The sequence below is a fragment of the Capsicum annuum genome, chromosome 6, assembly GCF_002878395.1.
Source record: "Capsicum annuum cultivar UCD-10X-F1 chromosome 6, UCD10Xv1.1, whole genome shotgun sequence".
Taxonomy (NCBI): Eukaryota; Viridiplantae; Streptophyta; class Magnoliopsida; order Solanales; family Solanaceae; genus Capsicum; species Capsicum annuum.
The window spans coordinates 5417660-5441677 of NC_061116.1; the positions used below are offsets into that span (position 1 = coordinate 5417660).

General features: G+C 37.0%; 1 non-coding gene across 3 annotated transcripts; it reads right to left on the bottom strand.

The window, feature by feature from the left end:
- Positions 1-6133: 6133 nt before the first annotated feature.
- LOC107873595 lies at positions 6134-23030 on the bottom strand. 3 transcript variants are annotated; one of them, XR_007056355.1, is made up of 8 exons: positions 22772-22961; positions 22325-22399; positions 9257-9338; positions 7905-9142; positions 7461-7553; positions 7216-7334; positions 6898-7088; positions 6134-6763 (listed from the first exon to the last, which is right to left on the bottom strand). It is a non-coding gene; the product is annotated as an uncharacterized LOC107873595 (transcript). The 3 variants fall into 3 exon arrangements; XR_007056354.1 differs by lacking the exon at positions 22325-22399 and having other exon boundaries at positions 22772-23030; XR_007056353.1 differs by lacking the exon at positions 22325-22399 and having other exon boundaries at positions 9257-9390.
- Positions 23031-24018: the final 988 nt, after the last annotated feature.

The window sequence follows — 24018 nt, forward strand, 5'->3', positions numbered from 1 at the left end:
AAGCATAACCCTCAATTGATGGGTGCAAATAAACGAAATTTGGAGCTAAATCAAGCCCTAAGCTAAATTGGGGTTTTGGGTCAAGAACAATGAAATTCACCAATAAAGTGATGAAATCTTACCTTAATCCAGATGATAATCATGATAAAAGATGTTTACCAAGCTCCCTAGACTCACACAAGACTCAATTTCGAGTTATCATACTCATTTAGGGTTTTAGATTCTCAAATGTTAAAGAAAAATCCCCAAAATCGCGACCTTGGGGTCTATTTATAGACCCCCTCGGCGAAGAGACGCGGTACCCTGTGACAGCAAAGTCAAAAACTTATTTTTAACCCTCAGAACTCATACGGAACACAAAATATATGATACAATAGTGAAATTTGAGTGTAAACCATAATTCAAATCCATTGGAATCATCAAAACTTCCATAAAAGGTCGTTTACGACAAAAGTGAGGCCCACATATACAGTTTTGATTTTATGACTTTCCGACTAATAGGTCGAAATGAGTTTGGGTGCATTGGGACCTGAACCAAAGGTCTACCTAGACTAAAATCTATATTTCGTATATGTTGGCGCAGTCAAAATTTTCATCCAAGACCGTTTCACTAATTTTTTGATCGGTGACCATTGGAACCAACGAAGACTTCCAAACAGGGAATTGACTCTAAAAACCAAACAAACAACCCGATAATCGAACCCTCAGTCCCAGCAAGTCATAAATGACTTGAGGCAACTATGGAGAAGCTCAAACGGTGAAGATAAGCATAAATATGGAAAATGACTTAAAGGGTCATTACACACAAATACTTTGACACTTTTACGATCACAAGTTTCACGTTTATGTTTGTATATTGACATACGACATTCAAATCTCATTAACTATTATAAATAAAAGTATTCAAAATTAGAAAAGAGCATGAATGTAAGACAAACATCAGTAGCCTTTTTCTCGTAAAGTTACGAAATAACTTATGTGCACTATTTTTTTTTTGAATTAGATATTCATAGTGCCTACGTGAACCTTTAGAGTGTTGATTCACTGATGTTCCACGTATGGTCACATAGGCACAAAGGTTGCCAAAAGTACGATTTTAATTAGTCCAGGAGATAATAGGACCCTCCTAAAGTTCGGGTATGTCTCAACAATTTTGTGTATAGTTCAGGATAGAAACAAAGCATTTTCTCAAAAATTTATAAAGGTAAGTTGGTGCTACTGCCGTTAAGGTCTAAAAAGCAAAAGCATTAATCACTTGTCTGCCACAAAGTCCAAAAGGTTACACTTATAGGATTGATAATTAGGTTTAGGTTAATTTAATTAGAAAGCTAATCACAATTTCTCACAAAAAAACAAACCCTTTTTCATTTCATTTTTATTTGCCACTATTTCTTATTTCTCCATCAAGATATAATATTAACAAGCTAAGATATTAACATGCAACGCCATTCTGTGAGATCAATTACTCCATCTTTTGTGAGATTTCTTAAGAAATGAAATTTGACTTCAATATGTTTGCTTCGCCTATGCTGTATAACATTTTCGGAGAGCTTTATTGCTGAACTGCTGTCACGATAAATGGTAGTAGAGCCAGTCCACTTGAAATGAATTTCTTCAAGAACCTTGCGCAACCAAATTGCTTCACAGGCACATGCTGTTGCTACAAATTCAGCTTCTGTAGTTGATAAAGTCACAATTGGTTGCTTTCATGAAGACGATGAAATAGCTCCTGACCCCATCATAAAGACATGACCAGACGTACCCTTCCGATCAACCAAATCTCCAGCATAATCACTGTCAGTAAAGCCAACCAAGTCTATTTTTCTCCTTTCGCGTAGAACAGACCATAATTAGTAGTTCTTGCAAATAGCCAAAAATTCTCTTTGTGGCCAGAAGATGCATCTCTTTGGGACTTTCCATGTATCTGCTAATAAGACTTACAAAATGCATAATACCCTCTATTCGTTTGAGTACTGGAATTTGCAAGCCAGTTCAGACCAATATCATGCTGTAATGTAATGTAACTGTATAAATGCATTTCTAAAGTGATTTGCCAAAGGTTGAAAAGGGACATATAAACTATTGTGGCAGAAAATCAATCTGCATTCGGACATCCTCAGACATTATAACAGACAAACTACACCAAGATGCTTAATGAAAATCGACCTGAAAAAGGTCTATGATGACACTGTGAGCTGGGAATTTATGGAGGCGGCGCTAGTGGGGTATGGGTTTCTAACCAGTTTCATCCATTTGATTATGACATGTGTCACCTCTCCCATGATCACAGTCAAAATTAATGAAGAACGGCATGGTTTTTTTTGCTGGGGAAAGGGAACTTAGACGAGGTGATCCCAGGTCCCCCCTCCTTTTCGTGCTTGTTATGGAGTATCTTTCTGAGAACATTGAAGTGTATGGGAGAATTGTCTGACTTTCAATATCACACTTTGTGCAAGAAACTAAAACTCACACACTTGATCTTTGCGGAGAATCTTCTGTAAAGGAAACATTGATTCTGTTGCTAGAGTGATGGAGGCACTGACACATTTTAGTGATGTCACAGGTTTGCAAGCCAAAATGGATAAATCCAATCTGTTCTTGGCAGGAGTAGATGACAAGATCAAAGAGCAACTAATTATGAAGACGGGGTTTGTATTAGGTACCCTCCCTATGATATATTTTGGCCTACCGTTGTCTTCAAAGGGTTGGAGATAACAGTTAAATATTCCGGTAGAAGATGACACCTGCTGCTTGTATGATAAATCAGTGGAGGAGACTCATATCCATCTGTTTTCTACTTGTGAATGGACAGTGAGATTTCGAACAGAAGCGCAACAATAGTCTGGCACCTTTATCCCCATTGGAACTGTCAAACATATCCTGAATATTCTTAGGAGGAAGCACTGGCAACAATTTCACAAAAACATATAGCTGCATTGTCTAGAGCAATGACATACCAGGTTTGGCGAGCAAGAAATTGTTTTATGTTTGTTAATGGTAATTTACGTTGGTTACCGAAAAAAAAAACTCTTCTCTGACTTGAAACCAAACAATCTCTAATTGTAATATCTTGAGTTACAATCTGTTGTTGCCCATTCAGGTATTGCTACTGTACTATTGACAATCTGAAACAAAAAGGATTTTTTTTTTGCGATTAACAGTGGTGTCCATGCCATCTTGCGCATAGGTCTATAAACTAGGGTGTATATTGAAATAAAGCAGCTAAATGATTAATGACGACTAAATTCTCTGAATAATTTGCTGGTCAGCCATGAAGAGAATAACTTAATGTTGCATAATTATCCAGCTTACGCACTTGGAATGGATATGACAGCAGGTGCTAGAGATGTTTTCTTTAGCTTTTGGAGGGGACAGCGATCTAGAGACTGCCCCTTTGGCGATGAGGCTATGCCTGGCTACTGCTGCAAAGCTGGAGACAAAGTTTTGAAGCACGTAAGCTGCTAGCTCAGTAGTTGAGGGATCATCTGGATACGAGACCAGAAAGTTGCCCCGTTGAGAAGCTTTACGTATACAGGACAGTGTCAGGGATAGAGGCGAACCCAGGATTTGAAGTTTGTGGGTGCACCAGTGTTGTCAAAGGCGCGCATAAGCCTTGAAGTAAGACTCAAAATGTGTTGAGCACTCGTCTAAGACTCAAAATGTGTTGAGCACTCGTCTCGCTTAATGTGCAGCTTAGGTTCTAATTTCTAATACATATTTTTCCTAGACGAAGGCTAAACAATTGATATTTCACTTTATAAAAAAAAAAAAAAAATTGTTCATATATTTCTCATTCATACTTATATTATTAGTCTTGGACTAGACATATATTTATATGTTTTCCTCCTTTTATGTCTTTTTTGTTAAATCTCACACTTAATTTGTACTTTGTGATTAAACACAATAGACCTTGAAGCTATTTTACGCTTATTGCTTTTGATAATATTGTGGTGCACCAATTTTATCTTAAGACGTTAGAAAAACTTTGAGTGTCGATTAAGGGATATTATCATATTCAATTGGTCGCCACAGACATGAACAATAATGTAAAAATAATTATATCGAACGAATATGAGTTCTAAGATAATAACTTTACTTTCTTGTAATATAAAGTTTACTTTTATAACCATCAATTGTTGTAGGTTAGTGGTGAAGGGATGTTCACCATAGGGATTGGTTGTGAGTTCGAATCCCCATTTCATGGATTTTTGTTACAACTTTGGTAATAAGCCTCCAAATCTGAAGTTTACTTTTATCAAATTTTAGCAATCAGTTGTGGTATGTCAATGGTGAAGGAGAGTTCACCTTAGGTACTGATCACTCGTTCGAATTCTCATTTCATCAAGTTTTGTTAATAAGCCTTTAAATCTGAAGAATTGGAAATAAAAAAGAAAATGTTGGGCGGTTCCCGAGAATCAACCCTTGGTCGCGTGGGTGAAAGTGCGGGCATCAACCAGCACACCAAGGTGCACTATCTATCAACTATGGTGCACTATAGTATATATTCCAATTTATCAAGGTATATACACACAAGTTTTTTCGACGTTAACGGGTGCACGTGCACCCCCAACCCCACCGCTACACGTAGGTCCGCCTCTGGTCAGGGAGGAGGTTCGACACTCTGGTTTTGTTTGGATAATTGCTGAAGATGCATCATTGACGCCATATAGCAACGGGAATGGCTCTCTGGCTTCTTCTTGGAAAAGACTTCAGGTATTAGTTCTATGCTAATCTTTCTCCTTGTGTGGTTACAGTGCTGGTTATGGCGGGGTTGAAGCTCGTGAGCCATTGATTTTACCCTTAGTTGAGCGATTTCACAGCAATTAGTCACCAATAATGAGTTCAAACTCTTCATGCTGTGCTGTATCACTAAGGACTACTATGTATTTTTTGGGTGGGAAGAGACACGTTCAACTGTGTATCCTATTTTGAATCATTATATGTCTGTTTAATTTTATGTAGTGAATTGTTCTTCTTATGAAATGGTATTGTAATATACTTTGGGTCATGAATTGTTCAACTTTAATTGTAATTCTCTTTGAAGATTTATGTGAACCTTTCATTTATTTGAGTACTGGAATTCCACTTGTTCAACTTCTAGAAGGTATTTTAGTCTTCTACTATGAGTCAGGTTGATAAACAAACACTTATTATCGGTCAAGTTGGTCGAATGTTTGAGGAGAGAGCGTCTTGGGTGTTTATACGCGGTCCACAACCATTTCACTGAATGATCTAGCTTAAGACCTAATGTCTTTCTAGTAGCTGCAACCCTCCGAATCCTTACTAGTGCTATAGCTCATTCGCCCTTAGTTATGTAAAGGAATTGGTAGTTTGATAAATGGATAGTCCCTGATCGTTGACTCAGTACGATAATTATTCCCCAAGCCCTCAAAAGGAGTGTGTGGGTCAGTTTTATTTCAGGGGAGGGTGGATTAATGAATGACTGCCTTAGCTCTATCGACAGAGTTTCCTGAAGAAAGGAAAGCCGCCTCCAATCGAGCTTTCTTATGCTTATGACTAGTATTCTCGGGGATACCTATAAAAAGGAGTCTATTGGGGGAGATCCGGCAACCAGAAAGACTTATTGGATTGGTTATTCGCCCTCGGAACAAGAAGTTATAGTCCGGAAGGGATAATCTCAACTACTCGACGCTCATCCGATGCATCCATTATGGTTATCTCATATACCCCTTTGTCTTTTCATATGATTTTGCTTACTATACCTGGTGCTGTAGCATTAGAAACTGTATTCTTACTCTTGCTGTTGTTGGGATAAATCTGACTCTTTTCCTGTTCCTGCCTACGTATAGAGGATATTTTGAGAAGTGCACATCCTTCTTAGTAGCTGGATCTGGGGAAAGAATAGGGAAGCTTATTTCACTACATTTTTTACCAGTGACAGGCAAGAATTTTTATTTTTTTGGGGGGGGAGGGGGGGAGGGTGATAGCTATGAAAAGACAAATTGTCAATCTTTTCTTTCATCTCAAGAGAGATACGATCGGGAGGAGCTAATTCAAACCCCTCCGGTAAAATAAGAGCAAACCCCCACGTTCAACACCCATGAACCAATGTATCTGTATCACTTTTCTGCTAAAAATGTCTATTAAGTTAAAAGTAACGAAAGCAGCGATAGAAATAGTACTTTGGTGTACAACATTAATGATCACAATACCACATGAAAATTATCCTTACAAAATTTCATTCATGCATGTAATTGTTTTTATTGGTATATCGAGAGTTCCTCCACGCATTATTTGACATAAAACGAATATCGGATTCCTCTTGGATGATTTAAGCAGATGCCAGGGTGATATATCTGCACTACTCTAACCACTTGAATAACTCAAAGCGATAGATTCTTCATCTCCATCGGAACCTTCCTGCATTAAACTTTGTGATGCAATCCCTCTAAGGTGATAGTTTCCATGAAGTGTATTTGAGTAAAAGTTGCTTCATTTCCAATTGAGTAGCAGCTAGGTAACAGATTTCTCTTCGCTAAACTCATCAATCATATATTTAATGGACTTAAAGGTGCCACTAGCAGAAAAGAAGCCACGGTTAGAAACCAAAATCGGAGAAGAATAAACTAGGACGATTTAACCTAGAACCTCCATGGCCCCAGAAAGATTCAAATGGCATCAAATTGTGAGAAAAAACAATGGAGGCCTTGAGGATTCTTGACAAAGGAACAGGAGAAGCATGTTCATCAGTGAAAGAGGCCGATAGCCATGCTGGGCCTGTCGAAGATATTCAACTTGCAATCTACCAATGAAAGAGGTAATAGTCAATTACATAGTGCAATATCGATAAACTTCTTTTTCTTAGAAACAGGAGGAAAATAGGCACCAATTTTTCCTAAAAGCTTGAGATGGCATATCCTTAGGAACAACACTTACTATTGCAGCATGGTCAGCAGCACCTATTTGAACATCTTGATCATTAGAAACAACAGTCTATCAACTCCAAATGCTTATCGGTGGCTGATTCTTGGTGACGTAAATTCACCACATTGCATCACAATTCAAACTCTTTGCACTACGAATATCTCACTTCTTCTTGAATTGGACTTTCTCGGTAACTTTATTACCTGCAGAGGTTTCACATTGTTTGTGATGATGATATTTCTTGAAAGATATACAAAAACTGAGATATTGGATGACTTGCATATGGTATAGAGGTTGCCAATTTCATCTATGTTTCAAAGAGAGACTTACAGTTGAAGTCGCTGGCATTCTGTAGCAGCAAACTCACAGTTCTAGGCATAGCAGCGGCACGCCAACTAGGAGGTGTGAACTGAGCATGTCGGAAGAGCTCGGGGAAGCAGGGAAGGGTTCTGCTTATTGAAAAGGACAGAATGAAAGAAACTTCTATTATTTATGCTTCAGATTTTGAACTTTTGAATAACAACTCATTGAACATATGTATAACGTTTAACATGGATGACTATTGTATGACGTACCGATGAGTTGTTTGTTTCCTCCTTTATTTCTCCTTCATTTTCTTCATTCTACCAGAGTAACTTCTCCAACCCTTCCTTCCAAATTCTCAGGATCTGATGTATAAAACATGCGTAAAATGTCATTTCCGAGTTATTCATCAAGGTCAAACATCAAATGATGTTTACCAAACATTATCCCAAAATGTTATACACATTACCGTCATAAGTCTTCTGAAAAAATTGTGAAAATTATCTGCACACTTGAGCATATATCATAACAAATGCTTGCCATTTTAGTTTGTTTTTTTTTACCTATTACCGAAAGCTTATTGTGATGAATCGGGATCACATCATCGACACATTTTTACTTGAATTTCACAAAAAGTTCAATTGAGAATTCATCAAACATATTGTAAACAACACGCGTAAATTTTGGTTCTAAGCAGCAAAATAATAGAGGAGAACCTGTCTTAGATAATGGGATATTATTCGGGCCAAGGATCTGAAGCTTGTCTTCTCCCGTCATATCTTCAACACATTGTTTAATCTCCATAGCAGAATCTTCAAGTTGAGGACTCTCTACAAGTTTGATGATTTTCAATGAACAAATATCGCCAAAACTTGATGGAATATCATCAAGTTTATGACATCCCTGCAGTACTAATTTCTCAAGCACGGGAAAGGATTCCACTTCAAACTCCCACTTAGCGAGAGTCATTCCTTTCAAATCCAAATATTTGAGATTCTCAAAGGTGTCTTCCTCCCCCATGTTCCATTCTTCCTCTTGGATGAGTGTTCTCCTAAGGTACAACTCTTTAAGGTTGGGCAGTCTCGCTATTGTTGATAGAGAATCGAATGTCAGAGGAAAGTCAAACAACGACAATGTATTCAAATTGGAAGGGAAGTGAAAATCCCACGACCAATTTGTCGTTACAGAGGGCGTACTGTCATTTGTGTTTGAACTTTCAAATTCTACTCTAAGGAAATCTAGTTCAGTTAGGAAATCCAATTTCGGGAACCAATATCCCTCTGTTGAATAATCCCATGATTCCTTGAGACTAAATTCAAGACCTTGAATATTGGGGAACCTTTTGAAAATATCCTCTGTCAAGTCGATCATGCCATAGGAAGATTCCAACTCTCTCAGCCATGAGTTGAAACTGAGGCAAAACATATTGAACAATCACGTGCTCAATGCAACCATTCACTATCAACCCGTGGAAATCTTTCATGTTGACAGACACATTCTGAAGAATCTCATCCTGAGTCTCTAATGGAAAAATCTGTTCAGCACGATACTTGCATCGATGATGGAGATTCTGGAGCAGGAAGTTCAACTGCTCGTCAGTCATCATGGTACTTGATGTAGAATGATGACACAAGCTGATAAAATCATTGATATTATCCATGAGGCTAGGAAGAACATGATCCATTGTGTATTTACACCCAACGTTACTGTCAACATCATCCAAAATTGGTCGAAGCAAATTCTCAACCCATTGTCTTGCAGCACTCATTATATCTTCAAACTCTTCCAAATCAGAATAAGAAATCTGGATGTACGTACAAATAAATGCAAGCACCGATTTCAGCTCTTCAATTTGATCCGCTATGTCGACAGCATTTTGGTCTTCTTCATTCTTTAACCTCTCCATGAAATCCAGAACGTTGACAGCGTCCTTGCAAAGAGCAGAAAATGATACCTGCCAAACAAATAGTTAGTAAAAACATTTTTGTTTTCTAGGAATGAATATTTTCTTAAGGGTGTACCCAAAATGAAACAACAATTATTTAGGAACGGAGCGAGTATGACTTACCACAAAGTTGTTTTTTCTTTCTCCTTCATTTTCCATGACTGTAGGTGTCTTTGAAGTTCTCTTCCTTTCAAATTCTGAGGGTCTGATATATTAAAAGTTTATCAGGAGAATAAAATTACATAGCAATAGAAATCCTGGAAGAAGATAGAGAAAAATGCGATAATCATCATAGAGTTTTACGAACTAGAAGAAAATGAAGTATGCTGTGAAAATCATCGGTTTTTAACAAATCAAAACTGCTTAGAAGGATCTTTAAGAGATAATTTCAATAAAATCAAAAGAAACATCTTTCTGTTATATTGAGTTGTAATGAAAAAATGAAATACCTGGTATAAGATAGACAAGTAAGCTATTTATTATACAAGTGTTATGGATTATATTAAAACATTGTGGACATCTTTTAACATTGAAAATTTCTACTACAACAATGAGAACCCGTTGGTGATGTCTTGGAGTAACTATTAAAGTTGTTGTTAGGAGGTCACGGAGCAGCATCTTCAAAAAATACATGGTAAAACTACGTACGATAAATTCTGAACTTGTGATTGTTAAATTTAACTAATAACTATTATAAGATGACTTAGACTTGTGCTGAGTTATATATATACTATTAACCTAATGACTATAATGGGATCGTGTCACGACCACGAATTTTGAAGCTAGGACTGACATCTAACAATCCACAACCTGCTAGGCAAACCATTGCATTCATTCACCAAAGTCAAATTAAAGTCTGAATTCTCATTCATCCCACCACATCCCGAGACCACTCATTAGGATTCCTTCATCATAGTCATACCTTTTGACATATTTCTGTGGGACAGGTTTGTTAAGATAGTCAGATACCAATGTCAAGATATTTGTCAAAGTCTATCAATTGTTAGATTGTGTTAGATACACATAGTCACATATTGTAGGTACACAGTCACATATTGTAGGTAAAAAGCAGGATATCAGGGATCTGATCCTGACCTTTTTGCACCTAGCTTTGTGTATATATTCTAGGTGTAATCTATCGTTTTGTAATGAGCTGAAATACAGCTACATCTGTAATATGGTATCAAAGCCTCCTGCTGTCTTTGTAGAGGCTCAAGTTGCCTTTTCCAGTGACTATTTTGATAGATTTCCCATAACTATTCCAGCTTCTTCCTTTACTAGCAGCACTTCCTGCAGGTTTTCCAAGCCATGTCAAACTGTCATTCTGAGTTTGTGAGGTCCAATCGTTCATTCTAATCTTACCCATCACTCATATAATTTTCAGCAAAATCAGTCATCTTCATCGACTGTTTCTTCCTTTTTCTGGCGAAGCTCTTGTTCAGTTAAGATCTGAAATAGTTCTTCCAGATCTTTAGTCATCAAGAGGAACTTTGTTCTTCTATTTCCTTTGTTTCAAGTTCTGTTCACCCAAAAAAAAAAAATCTTTTTTTTGTAACTCATGTTCTTGGAATTTCAGTTAGTTGTTGAAGCCATAATGTCAGAGAAAGGTGAATCTCTAACTAATGTCTCAGAGAAAACTGAATCTTCAGGTGATTTCAAATCCATGTTTTCCTCTATTTCAAGTTGTCCTGTTATAACTACCATGAAATTGGAAGGTAGTAAAAATTACACACCATGGTCTTCATCTGTCGAGATGTGGTTTATGGGACAAGGATATGAGGATCATTTAGTTAAAAATACTAGTGATATTGTTGCTAGTGAAACGACTAAGTGGACTCGAATTGATGCTCAATTATGCAATCTCTTATGGAACTCTTTGGATCCTAAATTACTCAATCTATTTCAATCTTGTAAAACTTGCTATAAAGTTTGGACTAAAGCTAAGACTTTGTATGCGAATGACATACAACGTATATACAAGGTTGTCTCAGACTTGGTCCAACTTCAGCAGAATAATCAAGATATGGAGAGTTATTTAGGACAAATCGATACCTTGAAAGATCAATTTGACTCTCTCATGCCACTTTCTGAAAGTGTCACCACGCTGGAGCAACAAGGAGATAAGTTCTTTATGGTTCTAGCACTAAAAGGACTTCAATCTGATTTGAGCCCTATAAGGGATCAAATCTTGGCAAGTTCATCAGTTCCTTCCTTAATCGACGTTTCAGCTCAATTACTGCGTATTGGTTTAGAAACAACCGATACCAATAACGTTGAGACATCTGTATTAGCTATGAAAAATGTGAAAAATGAGAACTCACAGGAACAAAATGTCCAGAAAAGGGGAAACATTAGAAACTCTAGACCCTATTGCAACTATTGCAACAAGCTAGGCCATACTCGACAAACTTGTTGGAAATTGCATGGTCGACCACAACGTACTAACAATCGTAGTACAGCTCACGTGGCTCAGATCCGTAAAGATACAGAGGGTCAACTGTGTAATTCTATTACTTTATCTGGAGCAGATTATAATGATTACCTGCAATATCAAGCGGCTACACAACAATCACCTTTAGCTGGCACCCCACAAACGGGTAATTCCTTTGCTTGTCTAACCAAGTCAAAATCCTTATCATCTACCTTTGAGAGTGTTTGGATGTATTTGCTTTGTCCATGATCAAAGTACTAGAAATGACAAACTCCAACCAAAATCAATAAGTGTGTCTTTCTAGGATACTCTCGGCACCAAAAAGGTTACAAATGCTATGATCCAAAAACAAATAATTATTTTATTAGTGCAGATGTGACATTTTTTGAAACATCTCCCTATTTTACACCAAGCACTACTAGCAGAAGTTTAATTCCTCAAGTTTTGCCAGTTCCTATACTTCCTCTACAACAAGTCACTATTTCAGAAAACCCTCAAACCACTCCTTCCTTCAAGTATACACTTGACATGCTCGTCCTCTTAACAATGATAATTATAGCACTACTCCGAGTCCTGATACATTGGCCACTTCATCAACTAGATATTAAGAATGCATTTTTACATGGTGAACTTGCTGAGGAATTTTATATGGAGCAACCTCCTGGATTTGTTGCTCAGGGGGGCTCAGACTTAGTTTACCGTCTCAAACGTTCTCTATATGGCCTCAAGCAATCTCCAAGGGCATGGTTTGGCAGATTTAGTTCTGTCGTCCAACAATTTGGCATGTCTCAAAGTAAAGCAGACCACTCTGTTTTTTATCAACATAATGGTCCAGAAAAGAACATTTATCTGGTCGTTTATGTTGACGACATTGTCATAACTGGAAATGATCCAGAAGGAATATCAACGCTAAAGCAATATTTGTTCAATGACTTTCAAACCAAAGATTTGGGAAGTTAAAGTATTTTTTGGGAATTGAGGTAGCACAATCCAAGACAAGTATTGCTATCTCACAAAGAAAATATGCTTTGGACATATTAGAAGAGACATGCATGTTAAATTGCAAACCCATTGACACTCCTACGGATCCAAACATCAAACTCATCCCTGGACAGGGGGAGCCACTGAAAGATCCCGGTAGATATAGAAGATTGGTCGGTAAACTGAATTATCTCACTATCACACGCCCGGATATTTCATTTGTAGTAAGCGTGGTTATTAAGTTTCTCTAAGCTCCATGTAAAGATCGTTGGGATGCAGTAATTCGCATTCTCCGATACGTCAAAAGTGCTCCAGGACAAGGATTGATATATAAAAACAAAGGTCACAGAAACATTGTTGGATATTCTGATGCGGATTGGGCAGGTTCTCCAACAGATAGACGCTTTACGTCTGGGTATTGCGTCATGATTGGAGGTAATTTAATTTCTTGGAAAAGTAAAGAGCAAGATATTGTTGCCAGATCTAGTGCGGAAGCTGAATATCGAGCTATGGCCCTTGTTACATGCGAGCTTATTTAGCTAAAACAACCTCTCCAAGAGAAAATGCGTTGAATTCAAACAGATGAAGCTTATATGTGACAATCAGGCCGCCCAACATATTGCCTCAAATTCAGTTTTCATGAAAGAACGAAAATATAGAAGTGAACTGTCATTTGACTAAGCATAAGATTGAGTCTGGATGCATTGTCACCAGCTTCGTCGGTTCAAATGACCAAGTGGCAGATATTTTGACTAAGTCCCTTAGAGGAGCTCGGATTTGATACATTTGTGGCAAGCTCGGTGCACATGACATGTATGCTCCAGCTTGAGGGGGAATGTTAAGATAGTCAGATACCAGTGTCAAGATATTTGTCAAAGTATATGGAACACCCCGTAAAATCCATACGGGTGTTAGCTTGTAGTAGTATGCTCAAAGAGTTTAAAAGACTAGAAATTTTTCTAAGTGTCAAAGAGACTTAGTCTCATTTTTATCTCTCAATCTTCGGGAATTTTATTTTTCGACCTTCCCGACCTCCGTTCCTTGATTTTTTTTGTTGATACGCGATGGGGCAAGACAAGAGTACGTCTCGGGTGAGTTTTTTAATTTTTAGACAAGCTTAAGGGCATGTTTGGTATGCCAAACCAGTAGCTTGGGGCAATTAGCCCGCGTCGCCCAGGTTACTCCCCCGGACTAGCCAAGGTGCCGCCCAGGGTAGTCCCCCGGGATAGGCAGGACGCCGTTCTGGGTACTCCCCCGGGCTAGGCAGGGCGCCACCCTAGGAAGTCCGGTTGGGCTTATTAAGGGTGTTTTGGGTATTTTCAATCCCCCAATAATCTTAAACACGGGATTTAATCCCAAATACACCAAATACATTCACTTCTATCAAATTATCTCAAGAACACTTCTTAGGGTTTCAACCCAAAGATCAATATATCTCAAGATTTAACCGTAGCTTTTCAATAATTCTTCAAGATTCGGAATCCCCATTGCGAGGGATACAAGATGCACCCACTAATCGTACGTATAGCATCCCAAAAGCTAGAGTTCATTCAAAAGCTTCTAATTTAAGGTACGCGGAGTTTTCCTAAAATCTTATGGGCGTAGAAATCATGATTTTAAGAAAGGGGTTTCGGATTTATGAATACATTCATGTTTTAGAAATCTTGACGGTATTGTTTTGGTCTTATGACCTTCCCCCAAATAGATTTGAAATTATTTATATATGTAAGCATGTGTTTTAAGGTTGATGATTGAATTAAGAGCATGATTCATGAAAAATCCCTCTCTTGTGATGATTTTCATTTAATTATGATATACTATGAAATTGTTTGAATGCATCTTGAAAAGCATGTTATGAAATGTCTTAAATTGTGCTATGATAGGATTACGACTTGGATTTTAAAAGAAAGGGTAGTTGTGTTGATAAATGTTGAAAATATTCATATAATGAAAGAGTGCATGATTTTGCCAGAAACACATGACCACCATATGTTTGAAGGATTCTTGCATAGTTTTTGACTGATGTTTCGGAACATGAAATCTCTTATACTATTTGAAATGTTGGGTGGTCTGAATTGTGTTTTAATGAAAAGATTATGCTTAATGCATTATGGCTCAGAATTACGACTTGCAAGTCTTGGTATGACGATACCAAATCCGACAATGCCATAACAGACTTAGAATAATACAAAAATCAGACTTTATCATGATTTAGACTTCAGAATGACTCATATTCAGAACAGGCTAAAATTGGGCATAAAGAGAGCTTAGATGGTTCCCCGAAGAAGGCATGAGTTCAGGCAGCTCATTACCCAAAATCGTGATTTGCCGATCCGGGTATATTATTATATGCTGGCCTAGTGCCCTGTGGCGTATCAGACTTAGACACTCCAACCCTTGCAGCACACTCGGGTTGGGGGCTTCCCCGCTGAGTCAATGGCAGATTTCATATAGCCCGTGGAATATCAGACTTGTAGGGGAGCGCCACCTAACTCAGAATTAATACGAAGATCAGAAACTGCATTGTCAAGAATGATTTATGATTTTTCAGAAAAGTGCCCATGTGTTTTGAAAACTATTTTATGTATAATGTTTTGACAAATTGCTCTTCATTATTTTATTTATATAAAAGCTTTATTTTGAATTACTTTGCGTACCAGTACAACTATATTGACCCCCCTACCTTCCATGTTCTGAGGCACAGTCTAGGGGTCCTGATAACAAGCAGGAGTGTAGAGTCCCATTGGTGAGCCTTCTATATTTCAAAAGGCCTATTTATTTTCAGACATTTATCATTAGCTATGGTTTTGATCTACTGGGGGCCTTGTCCCAATTTTCAGATAGTTGTTGTTGATTGTGTAGTAGAGATTTCGCAAACGGTGTTCAGACGTTGTTAGTTGGTATTGGATGTCATTCTCCACTATTGAACTTATTTCAAACTTATGACCATGATTCCGTTTCATTGTATATTTTCGTTTTTCCTTAATTGTATATGAATGGTGTATATGATTACAAGTTAGAAGGTCTCTCAGGCCTTCATAGTTTGGGATGTCCGTCATGGACAGGGCCCCGGTTCGGGTCGTGACAAACTTGGTATCAAAGCACGGTTCATGGTCATAGAGTGTCTGCGAAATCACGTCGGGTAGAGTCTTGTTTATGGGTGTGTAGCGCGCCACACTTATAAGTAGGAGGCTACTAGGCGTTTAGGAATGTTTCTCTTTCTTCATGTTCTAGTTCGTGCTATGGAGTCAGAATGTTCCTTTTTCATACTCTAATTCATCTTATGGTGTTGCCCATACGAAAGTAATATTATCCCAATTCTTTCCTTACTTTGATGTGCTCAAATATGTTTTATTGTTGAGGTGAATCAAGTGCAGAAGTTTAGAGTTTAAATAGTATGGTACTCTCTGATTAAGCCATATAAGATTTTAAAATTGTGCAAGGACTTGAGAAGAGTCCGTTAGTGCTTCAGAGTGTATTGATTCTAGTGTGAACTTTGGTTCTGACGAAATCGTGCTTGTCAGCCTGCGGTATTAAGGGTATTCAGTGCTTTTCAAAAAAAAAATTATGTTGCAGATGTCATGCCTAAAAGGGGAATGATGTGTAGCAGACTTGTTGGAACTGTATTTCCACCCGAGTAGTAGAATAAGTTAAAGTGTCGGTGTCATAACCTATTGGTAGTGAGATTAGACCAAGAAGCTGATGTTATGAAGTCACAAAGTTAGGAGTCAGAATAAGGGTGACTTCTATGTAGATAAATATTTTAGTCGAATAGCCGATATTTGAGGATGATTTACCCCTTTATAGTGATAGACTAATGTGGTATCTAGTAGCATGTGTGGATTGTATGGTGGTCTGTGGGGAAAGTGTTTGACTCAGATTTTTATTTATACAGAGTAATATGTGTATTCTTAGATGATTGATTATTATGTGTCAAGTTTCTATATCTTGTAATCTTGATATCATTGTGTTGTTGAAAACAAAAAGTCTAGTGAAGCCGTGTGGGGATCTTTCGATTCACTAGCATAGTTGCTTGGTTATTCGTTTTATTTTCTTGTTCAAAACACAAAAAAATCAAAGTCTCGTGAGTCATGTGAGGCCTATTTCGATTCACTAGCAACTTGTTGTTCAACTTATTGTTCTTATGTTGGTTGAATATAGGTATAGCCGAATAATTTTGTATGAGATTGAGTTGGTAATGAAGTGATACGTCCTTGTGTGTTATTTTAGTAGAAGGTAAAGGAGTTATTAATCAAGGTGAATTGTTGTTTGCTTGAAGTATGAAAATGGCTAGATTAGCCAGTAAGTTAGGATTATAGACTCATGGTTGTTTGTGGAAATTGAAAATAGTCTAAATGTACGCTTGGGTAGGTAAGTGTGATGTGAAAAATCCATATAAGTAGATAACATTGTATGGGGTTATAATATAAGATTAAGGTTGACCATGTCTATTATGTGACTTTACCCCCCCCCCCCCGACCCACTTTTCGTTGGTAGTTGTAAATTAGTACTACTTGTGAGAAGGTATGTAGTACATTTTTGAGGTATTTGGATAGAATGTCCCAATTTGATGGACTAGTATATTATGTTGCATTCTTCATTGGTGGTAGATGATTGATGTTAGACAATAGGCTTGAATTTAATGTAGAATGTGGATGTAAGAATAGTGGCTAAAGATTAATGATGTATGTTTTGTGAGAATTGTGTGTAAGGTTGGGTTGTAAACCATGTTTAGCACTAGACATTAAGTTTGAACAGTTGATGGCCATGAAGGTAGATGTGATGGTTTCTTGGTTAAGATACTAGTTTTATGGAAGCGATCTAATAGGCTTGAACAGTGCATGTAAGAGCTTAAGTTTATTTGATTCGTAATGAAGTATGATGTTGTATGTATGAGGTAGAAGTATGCCCAAGGTGATATGAGGTTGCGGGATTTTTTTCTAAGGCTATTACATGTTGTGTGTGGCTAGTGGTACCATTGAGTTGCTAGGTGGAGAAAGACAAGTTAGATGGTAAAAGGTGTTCCAAGTGGCCAAGTTAAAGAGTTTTTGACTTATAGGGTTGAGCCTTTTGATAGGATCTTGATCCTCATGGTAGAGAGATATAAGTTTGGGGTCGCAATATTGGTAGGCTATGACGGAAGAAGTATGGTTCATCAAAGACTTGGTGATATCCATGTTAAGTGTTAGAATCTAAGTTTGAGTTTTGAAGGTTGAACTAATAGAAATAAGGATAGAAACACCAGAGGGTGTGCACTTCAACTACAGGGATATTCATGAAGATTCGAAGTTAGTAAGTGTTCAAGTATTATATGATGACTATTGGGGTTATAGAAAGATAGAGTGTATCTCAGAAAGTAGTATGAGCAGTTGGTTTTCCACTTTCAAGTGGTCATTCGAGTTGAGTTCTATGATATACGTGTATTGTCGTTTCCAGACCCCAGAGTGCAGTAAGCGTAGTTCAGTTTAGAGTTTAGTAAGGGATCTCCCAAACTTAATATGATGGCTTAAGGCTAAGTGAGAGATGATAGAACAAGTAACTAAGTCCGTCTCTCAGATTCTAGTAGAAATGCCTGTATGATATAGAGCATCAGAAAGTGAGGGTGAGGCTCAACCCATTTCTGTTTCTATATTTTTCAATTATCCCAATACCTACTCATGCATTAAGTTTCAGTTCCATGATCATAGTTCACGTTCATGCATATGATAGAGGATCAGGTGCTTTTCCAGTCCCTTAATGAGGGGTTTTAGTTCTTTTAATAGTCGAAATCACAGTCCATAAGTTATGAACTCCAAAAATTGAGGTCATGCAGCTCATGACTCATGTACTCACATTGTATAATGTGCTCAGTTTCCATAACTCATGCTACACGCCAAATGATTGGCGAGATTCTTCTTATAGCCAGGTATGCCCCTAATTTAGATCACTTTGATAAATCCATGATGTTGATTCGTTGTTCCTCAGGCCTCAGTTAAGTGTCAAATTTCGTATAGTATCCTTCCATGCTTTAAGGTCTTATGTTCTAACCTTTTTGTGACTCCTCCTTATGTAATGATTATGGTGATGAGTGAATGTTTCTTATTGATGAAAGATCATTATATGCTTGTTTTAGACAAGGCCATAAGTATGAAGTAAGATTTGGGGCCAAGTCTTTGATACATGTGATGGTTAGTGGAAAAATTTTTGTGTGTATATTCTTGGGGTAGAGCGTGTGAGCTGTATTGATAGTGATTTAGAGAATATATATGAAGTATGTCTTTATGGGTGTTTGCCGTGAAGTTCATATGTGGTTATAAAGATGGGCTTGAATGTCAGGTTGAGATTTAAGTGGAGGAACGCAATGTCCGCTAGTGAATCCAAAGTAAGATATCAGAGTTAGTCATTGAAGTGGTAAGGCACGATATGCGTAGGGTGTGAACTTTAAAAAGATATAGAAGGTTGAATCATATGGTTTGGACTAGTATCGTAGTGTGGCATGTTGTATTTTGTGATTTAGAGTTAGGCTTGATCGCGGTAAAAGGATTTAAGCTACTTTAGACATTAGTAGAAAGATTTATCAATGCCCATATGAGGATCACAATTTGAATCAACGAGTATGGTATCTAAGAAGAATAGTACAGTTGAGGAGTATTCGAGAAGTTTGTTAAGCTTGGAAGTAAGAAGTTGCATCGCCTAAGGCCTAGAAATTCTATCCTATTTTATGAGCTATATGTCCTTATTTCATGTTATATAGTAGTGTCATTGTGGTGATTCCTTAGTTGGATGTCTTGTGTAACTCATGCCCAAGATTCTTTGCTCCCTAATGCTACTAGAACTTCTTTAGAAAGAGTGTTGAAGAGATACTCCATTTAAGTATAAGTGTTCGGTATAATTCAGTCTGTAATTCAGTTTAACAGTCAGGCAGACAAGTTAATGTGGTTTTCTACCTTTTCCCCCCAGTCCTACTATCCGAGGTCTCATGCGTACGACCATCCCAAGAGATAATCTATTCCATCCATGTAAATTGCGAATTCAGTTCAATCAGAGCATCATGTTTCAGATTCAACTATTTAGTCATGACTCAGTTCATAAGAGTTCAGAGCATAATCTCAAATTTTCCCAAGTATTTTAGCTCAAACAGTGTAATACCTTTGTACAATCTAAATCTTGTTGACTCATGATTCGTACTAACATAAGTTATCACTTCCAAATCCAATGTGTTTGATTTGAGCATAAACACTTTGGGGGAAAGCCTAAACTCGCAGCATGAATCAGCTCCTTAAAACAAGTAAGGTCAAGTAAGCTCAGAATTCAGTTTCATGATAGAAGTTTAAATGTTTCAGATCAATTATATCCTTTCTTAGAAGACACATCATGTCTGAGTTATTCCATATCTTTAATCTTCAATGTTCCTACCCATTATTCGAGGACGAATGATCCCAAAGGGGAGATAATGTAACACCCCGTAAAATCCATGCGGGTGTTAGATTCTAGTAGTATGCTCAAAGAGTTGAAAAGACTTGAAATTTTTCTAAGTGTCAAAGAGACTTAGTCTCATTTTTATCTCTCAATCTTCGGAAATTTTATTTTTGACCTTTCCAACCTCCGTTCCTTGATTTTTTTGTTGATACGCAATGGGGCAAGACAAGAGTACGTCTCGGGTGAGTTTCGAAATTTTTAGACGAGCTTAAGGGCATGTTTGGTATGCCAAACCAGTAGCTCGGGGCAATTAGCCCACGTCGCCCAGGTTACTCCGCCGGACTAGCCAAGGCGCTGCCCAAGGTAGTCCCCCGGGATAGACAGGACGCCGCCCTAGGTACTCCCCCGGGCTAGGCAGGGCGCCGCCCTAAGAAGTCCGGCTGGGCTTATTTTGTTCAGTTTTTCCCCGAATCATTAAGTGTGTTTTGGGTATTTTCAATCCCCCAATCATCTTAAACACGGGATTTAATCCCAAATACACCAAAATACATTCACTTCTATCAAATTATCTCAAGAACACTCCTTAGGGTTTCAACCCAAAGATCAATATATCTCAAGATTTAACTGTAGTTTTTCAATAATTTTTCAAGATTCGGAATTCCCATTGCGAGGGCTACAAGATGCACCCACCAATCGTACATATAGCATCCCAAAAGCTAGAGTTCATTCAAAAGCTTCTAATTTAAGGTACGCGGAGTTTTCCTAAAATCTTATGGGCGTAGAAATCATGATTTTAAGAAAGGGGTTTCGGATTTATGAATACATTCATGTTTTAGAAATCTTGACGGTATTGTTTTGGTCTTATGACCTTCCCTCAAATTGATTTGAAATTATATATATATGTAAGCATGTGTTTTAAGGTTGATGATTGAATTGAGAGCATGATTCATGAAAAATCCCTCTTTTGTGATGCTTTTCATTTATTTATGATATACTATGAAATCGTTTGAATGCATCTTGAAAAGCATGTTATGAAATATCTTGAATTGTGTTATGATTGGATTACGACTTGGATTTCAAAAGAGAGGGTAGTTGTGTTGATAAATGTTGAAAATATTCATATAATGAAAGAGTGCATATTTTGCCAAAAACACATGACCACCATATGTATGAAGGATTCTTGCATAGTTTTTGACTTATGTTTCGGAACATGAAATCTCTTATACTATTTGAAATGTTGGGTGGTCTGAATTGAGTTTTAATGAAAAGATTATGCTTAATGCATTAAGGCTCAGAATTACGACTTGCAAGTCATGGTATGACGATACCAAATCAGACAATGCCATAACAGAGAGTCTAATACAGAAATCAGACTTTATCAGATTTTCATGATTTAGACTTCAGAATGACTCATATTCAAAACAAGCTAAAATTGGGCATAAAGAGAGCTTAGGTGGTTCCCCAAAGAAGGCATTAGTTCAGACAACTCATTTCCCAAAACCGTGATTTGCCGACCCGGGTATATTATTATACGTTGTCCTAGTGCCCTGTGGCGTATCAGACTTAAGACACTCCAACCCTTGCGGCACACTCGGGTTGGGGGCTTCCCCGTCGAGTTGGTGGCGCATTCCATATAGCCCGTGGAATATCAGACTTGTGGGGGAGTGTCACCTAACTCAGAATTAATACGAAGATCAGAAACTACATTGTCAAGAATGATTTATGATTTTTCAGAAAAGTGCCCATGTGTTTTGAAAATTATTTTATGTATGATGTTTTGACAAATTGCTCTCCATTATTTATTTATATAAAAGCTTTATTTTGGATTACTTTGCGTACCAGTACAACTGTATTGACCCCCTACCTTCCAGGTTCTGAGGCACAGTGTAGGGGTCCTGATAAGCAGTAGATTTCTTCAGGCAGGAGTGCAGAGTCCCGTTGGTGAGCCTTCTATATTTCAAAAGGCCTATTTATTTTCAGATATTTATCATTAGCTATGGTTTTGGTCTACTGGGGGCCTTGTCCCAGTTTTCAGATAGTTGTTGTTGATTGTGTAGTAGAGATTTCGCAGACGGTTTTCAAACGTTGTTAGTTGGTATTGGATGTCATTCTCCACTATTGAATTTATTCCAGACTTATGACCATGATTCCGTTTCATTGTATATTTCCGTTTTTCCTTAATTGCATATGAATGGTGTATATGATTACAAGTTAGAAGGGCTCTCAGGCCTTCACGTTTTGGGATGTCCGTCACGGTCAGGGTTCCGGTTCGGATCATGACAGTATATCAATTGTTAGATTGTGTTAAATACACATAGTCACATATTGTAGGTACACATAGTCACATATTGTAGGTAAAAAGCAAGGGATCTGATCTTGACCTTTTTGTACCTAGCTTTGTGTATATATTGTAGGTGTAATCTATCATTTTGTAATGAGCTGAAATACAGCTACATCTGTAATAAGGTTAAAGTAATTGGATGAAGAAGTAGTCGAAAGGCGAACAACACAAAATGACCAATCAAATAGCTAGATCTAGATTAAGACTTCCAAGATTATTAAAATACAATTCATTGACTTCTCACTTTTAACAAATCGAAATGGATCAAAACTACATAGAAGAATCTTCAAGAGATAATTTGAAGCCCATCTCAAACATAAGGGATCATTTTTATTATTTTCTTGACCAACCCCATCATGTTATTATGTTGTCCATACAATCAAAAGAAAAACATTTCTATTATATCTTTGAGTCGTAATGAAAAATGAAATCCCTGGTAGAAGATAGAGAAAACTAGAAAAGAAGGAGACTTTGAACATGATCTTACCTTTTCCCGGTATGAAGTTTAGCAATAGAACCAACCCTGGCAAAGAGAGTAAGCTATTGGATCAAATGAAATCTTTTCAGAGTAGTATAGTTTTGCAGTTGAAAGGCTACTACTTTGTGTGTGTGCTTTTGGATGCTCATGACAAGTTGGCTAAATATGAACTTGAAAGGCCACCAACAGAAAGAATGTAAGTTAGAAGAATGAAATATTTTAATAAATACAATTTATTGACCTGTCAAGTCTTTTTTGAATCATTGTTGGTCATCTTAATTAATGATGGAATCTAATAGAAGCAGTAGAAGAAGTTGACGTGTATTAATCTAGTGTGCACGTCAACTTCTTATATATTGACAATAGGAAAAAGGCTCAAATATGTACTGCACTATCAGAAATTTCTTATTTATGTTATCCATTAAAAGTTGAGCTCATTCATGTTATGATCATTATAAAATCAGTTCATTTATATCATTACTTTTAATGGTAATTTTCTAAAAAATTATTTTACCACGTGGCCTCTTATTGGAGATCCATATTTTTTTATTTAATTTTTTTAGTTTTGATTCATTAAGAAAATTCACCCACATCCAACCTATCACCTTAACCCACTTTAATATTATTCTTAATTTTGACCCTAGATTTAAACATATATATAATCATTTAGTCTTCGAACATGAAATTTACACACTTAAATACTATGTTTAAAATAATATAGATTATAATAATTAATAATTTAAAATGACAAATGAATAAATTATGATTAAAAAATAATTTATTTTGACTCTCGAAATTTGAACATCATCACATAATTTAGGACGAAGAGAATAGCACATAATGAAGGACCACAACTTTTAATTAGGAAGAATACCTAAAAATCTCTTCTAAATTTTGATTATAAGTTGTATGATTGAATTATTGGTAGTCTTAATTATTTAGTGAATTTGGCAATTTGGTAGCCTTTATACTCTTTAACGTAGACGAGACGTAGAGCATAACTTTGTTTGCATGGGTGGATTCTTTAATATACACATAAATAGTGTCTGCGTGAGTAGGTACCAAATGACACTCAAAAATATGTGGACTGAAAACACCCTACGTACCTGGTTGGTGATCTGTTATTTATTTTATATTTTTAAACTCTAACACACCTAAAAATAAATTATGTTCTACATCTCGTCCACGTTAAAGAGTATAAAGGCTACCAAATAGCTAAGTCCACGAAATAATTAAGACTACCAATAATTCAATTA